Source organism: Saimiri boliviensis, chromosome 9, assembly GCF_048565385.1.
Source record: "Saimiri boliviensis isolate mSaiBol1 chromosome 9, mSaiBol1.pri, whole genome shotgun sequence".
Taxonomy (NCBI): Eukaryota; Metazoa; Chordata; class Mammalia; order Primates; family Cebidae; genus Saimiri; species Saimiri boliviensis.
The window spans coordinates 108,705,091-108,714,955 of record NC_133457.1 but is presented as its reverse complement, the minus strand read 5'-3'; the positions used below and the strand labels follow the sequence as shown (position 1 = coordinate 108,714,955).

The 9,865-nt window shown below is 43.3% G+C and overlaps 1 protein-coding gene across 1 annotated transcript in view; it reads left to right on the top strand.

The window, feature by feature from the left end:
- Positions 1-1,807: 1,807 nt before the first annotated feature.
- Positions 1,808-9,865, top strand: part of RIMS4 (regulating synaptic membrane exocytosis 4) — a 128,796-nt gene continuing 120,738 nt past the window's right edge. The window contains exon 1 of the mRNA XM_039479282.2: positions 1,808-2,103. The gene's annotated coding sequence lies outside the window, so the exon portion shown is untranslated. The remainder of the gene's footprint in view (positions 2,104-9,865) is intronic.

Here is a 9,865-nt window from a genome sequence, read left to right as displayed (position 1 = left end):
GAGGTGGTAGGATTGCTTGAGGCCAGGCGTTGAAGCCTGCAGTGATCTGTGGTCATGCCACTGCATTCCAACCTGGGCGACAGAGTGAGACCCTGTCTTAAAAAATACACAAAAATCTGTGTACGTAATTTCTTCTTTAAAATGCCCCCTCCTTGAGGAAGTTCAAGGAAGGAAACAGGCCTCCATTGCTCCCTTCCCCTCCATGACTGCTTCCACAATTTCCAGCTTTCTACCATTGTACTCCTCTCAAGGTAGTTGATTTTCTTTTCTTTCTCTCTCTCTCTCTTTCTCTTTCTTCTTTCTTTTTCTTTTTTTGAAACGGAGACTGCCTGTCGCCCAGGCTGGAGTACAATGTCACAATCTTGGCTCACTGCAATCTCTGCTTCTCAGGTTCAAGCAATTCTCCTGCCTCAGCCTCCCGAGTAGCTGAGATTACAGGTGCATGCCACCACGCCTGGCTAATTTTCGTATTTTTAGTAGAGACAGGGTTTCGCCATGTTGGCCAGGCTGGTCTCAAACTCCTGACCTCAGGTGATCTACCAGCCTCAGCCTCCCAAAGTGCCAGGATTACAGGCATGAACCACCTCACCTGATTTTTAAACTCAGACCTTCAAAATGCCTCTCACCGTCCCTCTCTCCCGTTCATTTATTCTTTTTACAAATGTCAAATGGGCTTTTTGCTTAGTGCTGGAGACACAGCAATGAACAAGGCAGATGGGGCCCTGCTCTCTTGGAGTTTGCAGTCGGGTAGGAGGAAGAACTAAGTAAATAGGCTGTTGCTATCTCGCCTTTACCCTTGCTTAGCTAAGTGACAGACTTCTAATTCACCATTTTTTTCTCAGCCTTGCCTGCCAACTGCCGAATGATCCTTTAAAAATACCATTCTAATCATGTCCTGTTCTTTCTAAAATTCTTTAGTGTGCACTCAGATCTAGATGACAATGTATAAGTTCCTTAAGTGTGACAATCAGGGTTCTCCAAAGCTGCCCTTATCCTTTAGCCATTACCTGCTATTTTTCCCCCATCATAAATACCCCAATTCAATTGGATGATTCCTTACCCTCCCAATATCCCATCTCCAGAATTTCTAAAGTTTGACTTAGTGGCCAACATTTTTTTTTAAACTGAAAAGTTTCTGTGTGAATAGAAATCTGCCTCTCTGCCTTGTCCGGCAATACTGTGTCCACATTTCTGTGTGACAACAATTGACTGAAGCCAAGGAGTGGCTGCCTGCTCTAGCCTGGCATGGACTTTCCCAAGTGCCAGGGACTCTTCTTGACCTGAGTCTGCCTTTGTCACTTATGTTATCTGTCAAATAGGCACGTATGCCAGTCACCCCTGTACTGTGCCACCTTTTAAGTTAAACAAGATTGAGACCGTGTTGTATAATGTAAACAGCAGGATTTTGAGTCAAAACCGTTGGATTTGCATCTTGAGGAGGTTTCCTAGTGCAAAAACTTCCCCATGAGGGTGGTCTTTGGCAGACCAAAGGCCAGTAATCTAGAGAATTCTCAGGCTAAGTAACCTTTAATGTCCTGACTGTGCCTTATGCCATCATCCAGAAAATAGCCTAATGGGCCAGAGGGCCAATAATGATTGCACCACAAATGACATCAACAGTGCATTGAGGGAACAGAAATGCCCTTTGTCAAACATGCCTAGGTGCCTGTTAAAGGGTTGCATGGATTAGCTTATTTCACCATCTCTACATTCTAGGCCAGGGGCCAGCAAACTATGCTATGAACTTATAGAGATACAGAGGAATGTTAAAATACAATGTGGTAGGTGCAACCATAGAAATAAATATATGTGCAGGGTATTATTGGAGCTTGGGAGAAGAGCACTTAACCCATCTTGGGAGTGTGATGGGACAGCAGGAAAGATTTCTTGGAAGAAGTGATGCTTGAGCCTTATATATTGCAATGAATGTTTTCTTCAAATTATAGACTTAATTTTTTTTGTTTTTGTTTTTGTTTTTGTTTTTTTGAAACAGAGTCTTGCTCTGTCACAAGGCTGGAGTGCAGTGGCACAATCTCAGCTCACTCCGCCACGCAGATTCAAGTGATTCTCCTGCCTCAGCCTCCCAGGTAGCTGGGACTACAGGTACGCACCACCATGCACAGCTAATTTTTTTTTTTGTAATTTTAGTAGAGGTGAGGGCGGTTTGCCATGTTGGCCAGGATGGTCTCAATCTCTTGACCTCGTGATCCACCCACCTTGGCCTCCCAAAGCGCTGAGATTACAGGCGTGAGCCACCGCACCTGGCCACTAGACTTAATTTTTGAAAATGTTTTTGTAGAGACAGGGTCTTACTATGTTGCCCAGGCTGGGCTCGAACTCCTGGCCTCAAGTGATCCTCCTACCTTGTCCTTCCAAAGTGCTGGGATTACTGGTGTGAACCACTGTGCCTGGCCAATAGACTGAATTTTTTAGAGCAGTTTTAGGTTTACAGAAAAATTGACCAGATATTGCAGAGTTTCCACATTCCTTCTCCCTCCCTCACACAGTTTCGCCTATTGTTAACAGCTTGTATCAGAGTGGTACATTTGTTTCAATTGATGAGCCAGTATTGATACATCATTATTAACTAAAGTCCATAGTTAATATTGGGGTCACTCTTTATGTTGTACACAGTTCTATAGTTTTGACACATGCATAATGTCATGTATATAAATAAAAGTTTTACTGTCTTAAAAATCTTTGCTTCAACTCTTCATCTCTCATTCCCTCTTCTAACTCTAACCTTTGGCAACCACAGACCTTTTACACTAAAGTTTTACCTTTTCCAGTACATCGTATAGTTGCATCATACAATACATTGCCTTTTCTTTATTTGCTTTGCTTTTTTTTTTGTTTGTTTGTTTTGTTTTGTTTTGTTTTTGTTTTGTTTTTTTTGTGTGTGTGAGACAGAGTTTCGCTCTTGTTACCCAGGCTGGAGTGCAATGGCGCAATCTCGGCTCACCGCAACCTCCGCCTCCTGGGTTCAGGCAATTCTCCTGCCTCAGCCTCCTGAGTAGCTGGGATTATAGGCACGCGCCACCATGCCCAGCTAATTTTTTTGTATTTTTAGTAGAGACGGGGTTTCACCATGTTGACCAGGTTGGTCTCGATCTCTTGACCTTGTGATCCACCCGCCTCAGCCTCCCAAAGTGCTGGGATTACAGGCTTGAGCCACCGCGCCCGGCCTGCTTTTTTTTTTTTTTTTTGAGACAGGGTCTCACTCTGTCACACAGGCTGGAGTGCAGTGGTGCAATCACAGCTCACTGCAGCCTCGACCTCCTGGGTTCAAGTGATTCTCCCACCTGGGACTACAGGTGTGCACCACCACCACGCCTGGCTCATTTTTGTATTTTTTATAGCGATGGGGTTTTGGCATGTTACCCAGGCTGGTCTTGAACTCCTAGGCTCAAGCAATCCTCTTGCCTTGGCCTCCCAAAGTTCTGGGTAATAAAGGTATGAGCCACTTTGCCCAGCCCATATGTAGCCTTTTCTGACTGGATTGTTTTATTAAGCAATGTGATTTAAGTTTCCTTCATGTCTTTTTATGATTTGATAGCTTATTTCTTTTGATTGCTTTAAAATGCACCTTTATGTGAATATACTACAGTTTGTTTATCCATTAACCTTTTTTTTTTTTTATAGGACAGAATCTCACTCTGTTACCCAGGCTGGAGTGCAGTGGCATGATCTTGGCTCACTGCAGTTCTGTCTCCCAGGTTCAAGCGATTCTCCTGCCTCAGGCTCTCAAATACAGCTGGGATTACACGTGCATGCCATCAAGCCCAGCTAATTTTCGTATTTTTAGTAGAGACAGGGTTTTGCCTTGTTGGATAGGCTGGTCTTGAACTCCTGACCTTAGGTGATCTGCCCACCTTGGTCTCCCAAAATGCTGAGCTTACAGACATGAGCCACTGCGCCCAGCCCATTAAGCTATTCTTTTTTTTTTTTTTTGAGGTGGAAACTCGCTCTGCCAGGCTGGAGTGCAGGAGTGCAATCTTAGCTCACTGTAACCTCCACCTCCTGGGTTCAAGCGATTCTTCCGCCTCAGCCTCCCAAGTAGCTGGGACCATAGGCGCGTGCCACCACACCCAGCTAATTTTTTTTTTTTTTTTGTATTTTTAGTAGAGACGGGATTTCACTGTGTTGGCCAGGATGGTCTCGATCTCTTGACCTCATGATCCACTCACCTCAGCCTCCCAAAGTGCTGGGATTACAGGTGTGAGCCACAGCGCCCAGCCCATTAACCTATTCTTAAGGATTGACTTGCATTCTCCGGAAGATATGTTGAAGTTTTTACCGTTGGTATCTGTGTATTTGACCTTATTTGGAAAAGGGTTTTTGCAGTATAATCAATTAAAATGAGATCATTTGAGTGGGCCCTAATCCAACGTGGCTGGTGCCCTAAAGAAGGAGGAAAATGCTATCTGAAGACAGGACACAGGTGGGGAATGACAACAGAGGCCGAGACTGGAGTGATGAGCTGCGAGCCAAGGAACACCTTTCTTGCAAGGCAGGTCTACTGGAGACGGATTTCTTCAGTTTGTCAGAGAAAGTCTATTTTTTCTTCACTTGGGAAGGATAATTTCACTAAATACAGAATTCTAGGTTGGTGGGGTTTCGTTTCTTTCAACACTTTAAATATTCTCCTCCCATCTCTTCCTGCTTGCATGGATTTTTGAAAAGTAGTTGAACGTAATTCTTATCGTTGTTCCTTTTTACTAAGTTGTTTTCTTCCTCTGACTTCTTCCAAGATTTTCTCTTTGTCTCTGGTTTTCTACAGTTTGAATATGCTATTCCTAGATATAGATTTTTTGGTATTTATCTTGCTTAGGATTCTCTGAGCTTCCTGAATCTGTAGTTGGTGTCTGGATTCTTGGATGTTGTTACTTTTTCTTTTTCTTTTCTTTCTTTCTTTCTTTCTTTTTTTTTTTTTTTGATGGAATTTCGCTCTCTTGCCCAGGCTGGAGTGCAGTGGTGCGATCTCAGCTCACTGCAACCTCTGCCTCCCAAGTTCAAGTGATTCTTGTGCCTCAGCCTCCTGAGTTGCTGGGATTACAGGTGCATGCCACTACACCAGGGTAATTTTGTATTTTTAGTAGGGATGGGGTTTCACCATGTTGGCCGGGATGGTCTCGAACTCCTGACCTCAGGTGATCCACCCACCTCAGCCTCCCAAAGTGCTGGGAATATAGATGTGAGCCACCATTCCTGGCCTGTTGCCCACTCCATTAGAGACCTTAGCACACTAATCACAGTAATTTTAAATTTCTGATCCAATAATTCCAAAATTTCTGCCCCTGGCTTTGTCTCTTCAGACTGTGTCTGTTAACATGTCGTAAATTTTGTTAATAGTCGGGCATGATGTGTCAGGTAATAATAACTGAGGTAAATCAGGCTTTAGTGGTTTTTGCTTGCGTACCTAGGAGTTAGGCTGTGTTTACTATTTGCTGTAGTTGTGTCCGAGACTTCAGTTTCCTCGAATGTTCTTGTTTTTGTCTCCCTTGCTGTCTGGCAGTTTCTCTGGAAACTCAGGAATTCTGGTTTGTGTCTTGCAGCTCTCTCAGTTGTAATCCACTGTTTTTACACTGGAGCCCTGTTGCTGTGGTGGTGAGGTATTGGTGAGGGGAAACCTTAATGTTGTAATTAAATCTCCATTTTGGGGGGGGTTTGTTTTTTAATGGGCCAGAGCCCCTGGGCTATAACCTCCAAAAGAATTTCTTGGCTTTGTCTTATCTCCCCCTGCATGAGACAGGAAAAGCTAAAGGAGGCCGTAGTTGTCTAATTGCCCTTCCCCTAAGCTAGTCAGATGCTGGAAAAGTGGTTTCCAAAGAGGGCAGGAACTTCGTTACAGAGAACAGAGCACTCTGGGCTTATTTCCACATGGTTTACCGTCCTCCTCTGCGAAGTGTGAGGGGATTTTGTTCAGATCTTTACTGTGAGGAACTGGTGGGATTCCTGGTGGCCAAACACAAAAATGTACCTCCCCACCCTATCCCCCCAAGAATGGCTACCTGAATTTTTTAAACCCTCAAGCTAGTCCCCACACTCAGCCTCCAGCAGTTCATAATTACTGCTTAAATGGTCCCACTAGTTATTGTTTCCAGCTGCTTGTGCTCCTGGTAAACTGTGATTCTGTGTAGTCTCCTGTCTCTCTGGTTTTCAGGTCTGTAGTGTACCCTATGACCTCAATTCTCTGAGAATCACTTGAGCCCAAGAGTTTGAGATTGCAGCAAACTCGATCATGCCACTGCACTCCAGCCTGGGTGACAGACCAAGACCTTGCCTCAAAAAAAAAAAAAGTATATATATATATATATATATATTAAAGTACTCTATTTCACAGATGTGCATATTCTCATATTTTAATATCTCTGAAATTACGATGTGTTTCGCCATCAGTGGCATGTCATGTTTTAATTGGCAGCATCCCCCCTCCCACCCACATCCTTAGGAATACATACAACTATATGTGTGTGTGTGTGTATACGTATATATCTATTAAAATCAAGAGCATCTCAGAGCAATGCAATGTAGTAAATTCTTACTTTTTGTCTAAGTAACATATATGCATAATTTCAAAAACCAAATAATTTTGTTTTCATTATGAAAAAGGGCAGTCCCCTACCCATCATCCTTTTGCTAACCTATCCCAAGGGATGATGATTTTCAACTCATTTAGCTGTTACTTCTGCTATTTGCCTCCATGTTTCTAAATAACATAAACAGCTGTTTCTTTCTTTTTTTTTTTTAAGTTGGGATTACAGGAGGCTGAGGCAGGAGAATTGTTTGAACCTTGGAGGCAGAGGTTGCAGTGAGCTGAGATCATGCCATGGCACTCTAGCCTGGGCAACAAGAGCGAAAAACTCTGTCTCAAAAATAAAAAATAAATAAATAAAGCCCACAATTTCTTCTTAAAATCTCAATTTTGGATAAGTTTCTATTGACTTCCTACTATGGACTAATAGATTTTGCTTTCTTTTTTTTTTTTTTTTTTTGAGATGGAGTTTTGCTCTTGTTACCCAGGCTGGAGTGCAATGGCGTGATCTTGGCTCACCACAACCTCCGCCTCCTGGGTTCAGGCAATTCTCCTGCCTCAGCCTCCTGAGTAGCTGGGATTACAGGCACGCGCCACCATGCCCAGCTAATGTTTTGTATTTTTAGTAGAGACGGGGTTTCACCATGTTGACCAGGATGGTCTCGATCTCTTGACCTCGTGATCCACCCGCCTCAGCCTCCCAAAGTGCTGGGATTACAGGCTTGAGCCACCGCACCCGGCAGAGATTTTGCTTTCTAAAATCACTTTACGCATATACCACTACAGCATTCTTCCAATTTATTTATGTATTATATTACTTGGAAATGTTTTTCCCTGGAGTTAACAATTGCTTTCAAATTAGATTTTATTCTTATTTAAAGCTAAATCTGCACATAGTTGACAGAGAAAAATAGTTCTTCAAGGCCTGTTTTATATGTGTATTTTAAAAGTCCTTTTTTGGGGGGTTGGACAGAGTTTCTCTCAGGCTGGAATGCAACGGCGTGATCCTGACTCACCACAACCTCCACCTCCTGGGTTCATGCAATTCTCCTGCCTCAGCCTCCCGAGTAGCTGGGATTACAGGCATGTGCCACCATGCCCAGCTAATTTTGTATTTTTAATAGAGATGGGGTTTCTCCATGTTGGTCAGGTTAGGCTCAAACTCCCAACTCAGGTGATCTGCCCACCTTGGCCTCCCAAAGTGCTGGGATGACAGGCATGAACTACCGCACCCAACCTTAAAAGTCTTTAACGCCTTTTCCTATATGTATTCTGCTTCTATGAGCAACCCACCTTTTGGTACCAAAATTTTGCTTTTAACTTATAATTTCCTAATTTTCTTACTTTTAGCAATATTGATTAATTTTTTTATGGAATATAAAAGACTGTCTGTTTCTCATACACCCTACACAGCGTCTTCTCCAAATCCCCCAAATCCCACAGATAAATGTCCACGTTCTATCTCTCCCTATCCTTCCTTCCTTGCCTCCCTTCCTCCCTCCTGCCCCTTCATTCCTCCCTCCCTGGCTCTCTCCCTCCCTTCCTTTTGTCCTTCCCTCCCCCCCCTTCCTTCCTTCCCTCTCTCCCTCCCTCCTTCCCTTTCCCTTCCTTCCTCCCTCCCTTCTTTCCTTCTTTCCTTCCCTTCTTTTCCTCCCTTCCCTTTTCTTTTCGTTTTTGAGACAGAGTCTCTGTCACCCTTGCTGAAGTGCAATGGCATGATCTCAGCTCATGCAGCCTCAACCTCTTGGCCTCAGTCAGTCCTCCCGCCTCAGCACCCCTGTAGCTGGGACTACAGGTGTGCACCACTGTGTCTGGCTAAGTTTTGTATTTTTTGTAGTGACAGGGTTTCACCATGTTGCCCAGTCTGGTCTTGAACTCCTGGGCTCAAGTGATCCACCCACCCAGCCTCTCAAAGTGCTGGGATTACAGATGTGAGCCACCACTCTCGGCCCCTATGCATCGTTTCAAAATGATTATATCATATCATAATTTTAGTTAAATGAATATTCAGTGTTTACAGTTTTATGACCATGAAAACACCATTGTCAGCTTTGCCCAGTTGTATTCCATGATGGCTTTCCCTTTATTATACAACTTTTTGTTTTCCCTAATATTAACATAGTTTTTGTTTCTTATTTGCTGAGTTTTCTATATTCTCATTGCTAGTGATTGTTCTCTATTGCTGCTGTAACAAATTACTACAAATTTAGTAGCTTAAACAGAACCACTTCTTATCTCAAAAATCCGTAGGTAAGAAGACTGAGTAGAGTGTATCTTCTGGAATCCTCCACTTAGAGTCTCACAAAGAAGAAATTGAGGTGTCAGCTGGGCTGCATTCCTTTCTGGAAGTCATGAACTTGAATCCACCTTCAAGTTCATGGAAGTTATTGCTCAGATTTCATTTCTTGCAGTCATTTCCTTCCTGGGTGGAATCCAGGGGTTGCTCTTTGCTCCTAGAGGCCACCTGCATTCCTTCTCATGCCTTTTATGTACTCCTCTTCCCCTGGCAATGGGGCCCAAGTCCCTCTCACACTTAGGATCGTTGCCACTTCCCCTCCTTCATCATCTCTCTTGCTTCCTCTTCTGCTCTTCTGCCACATCTCTCTCACTGCAGCTGGAGAAAGTTCTCTGCTTTTAAGGGTTCATGTGATTAGGTTGAGCCCACCCAGATAATCAGGATAATCTAAGTGTTTTAAGGTCTGCACCTCAATCACATCTGCAAAGTTTCTTTTGCCATGTAACATAATATATTCACAGGTTCCAGGGATTGGAGTATAAACATCTCTCTTGCTTTGTTTTGTTCCTTTTTTTTTTTTTTTTTTTTTTTTTGAGATGGAGTCTTGCTCTGTTCCCTAGGCTGGAGTGCAATGGCGTGATCTTGGCTCACTGCAACCTCTACCTCCCAGGCTCTAGTGATTCTCTTGCCTCAGCCTCCTGAGTAGCTTGGATTACAGGTGCCTGCCACCATGTATGGCTAATTTTTATATTTTTAGTAGAAACGGGGTTTTACCATGTTGGTCAGGCTGGTCTTGAAACTCCTGACCTCAGGTAATCCACCCACATCAGCCTCCCAAAGTACTGGTATTACAGGCGTAAGCCACCATGCCCAGCTTAGACATCTATCTTTTGGGAAACATTTTACATACTACATATGCTCTCCCTGGCACATTCATTATTCAACAAATATTTATTCAGTCTCTTTTATGTACATGGTGCTGTTCTGAGTCCTGGGGTTGTAGCATTTGATAAGACAAATCCTTATCCCCAAATGCTTACACTATAGTAGGATGTTCTTTAAATCTCAGTATCTTCAAATGCATTTGATTTTTC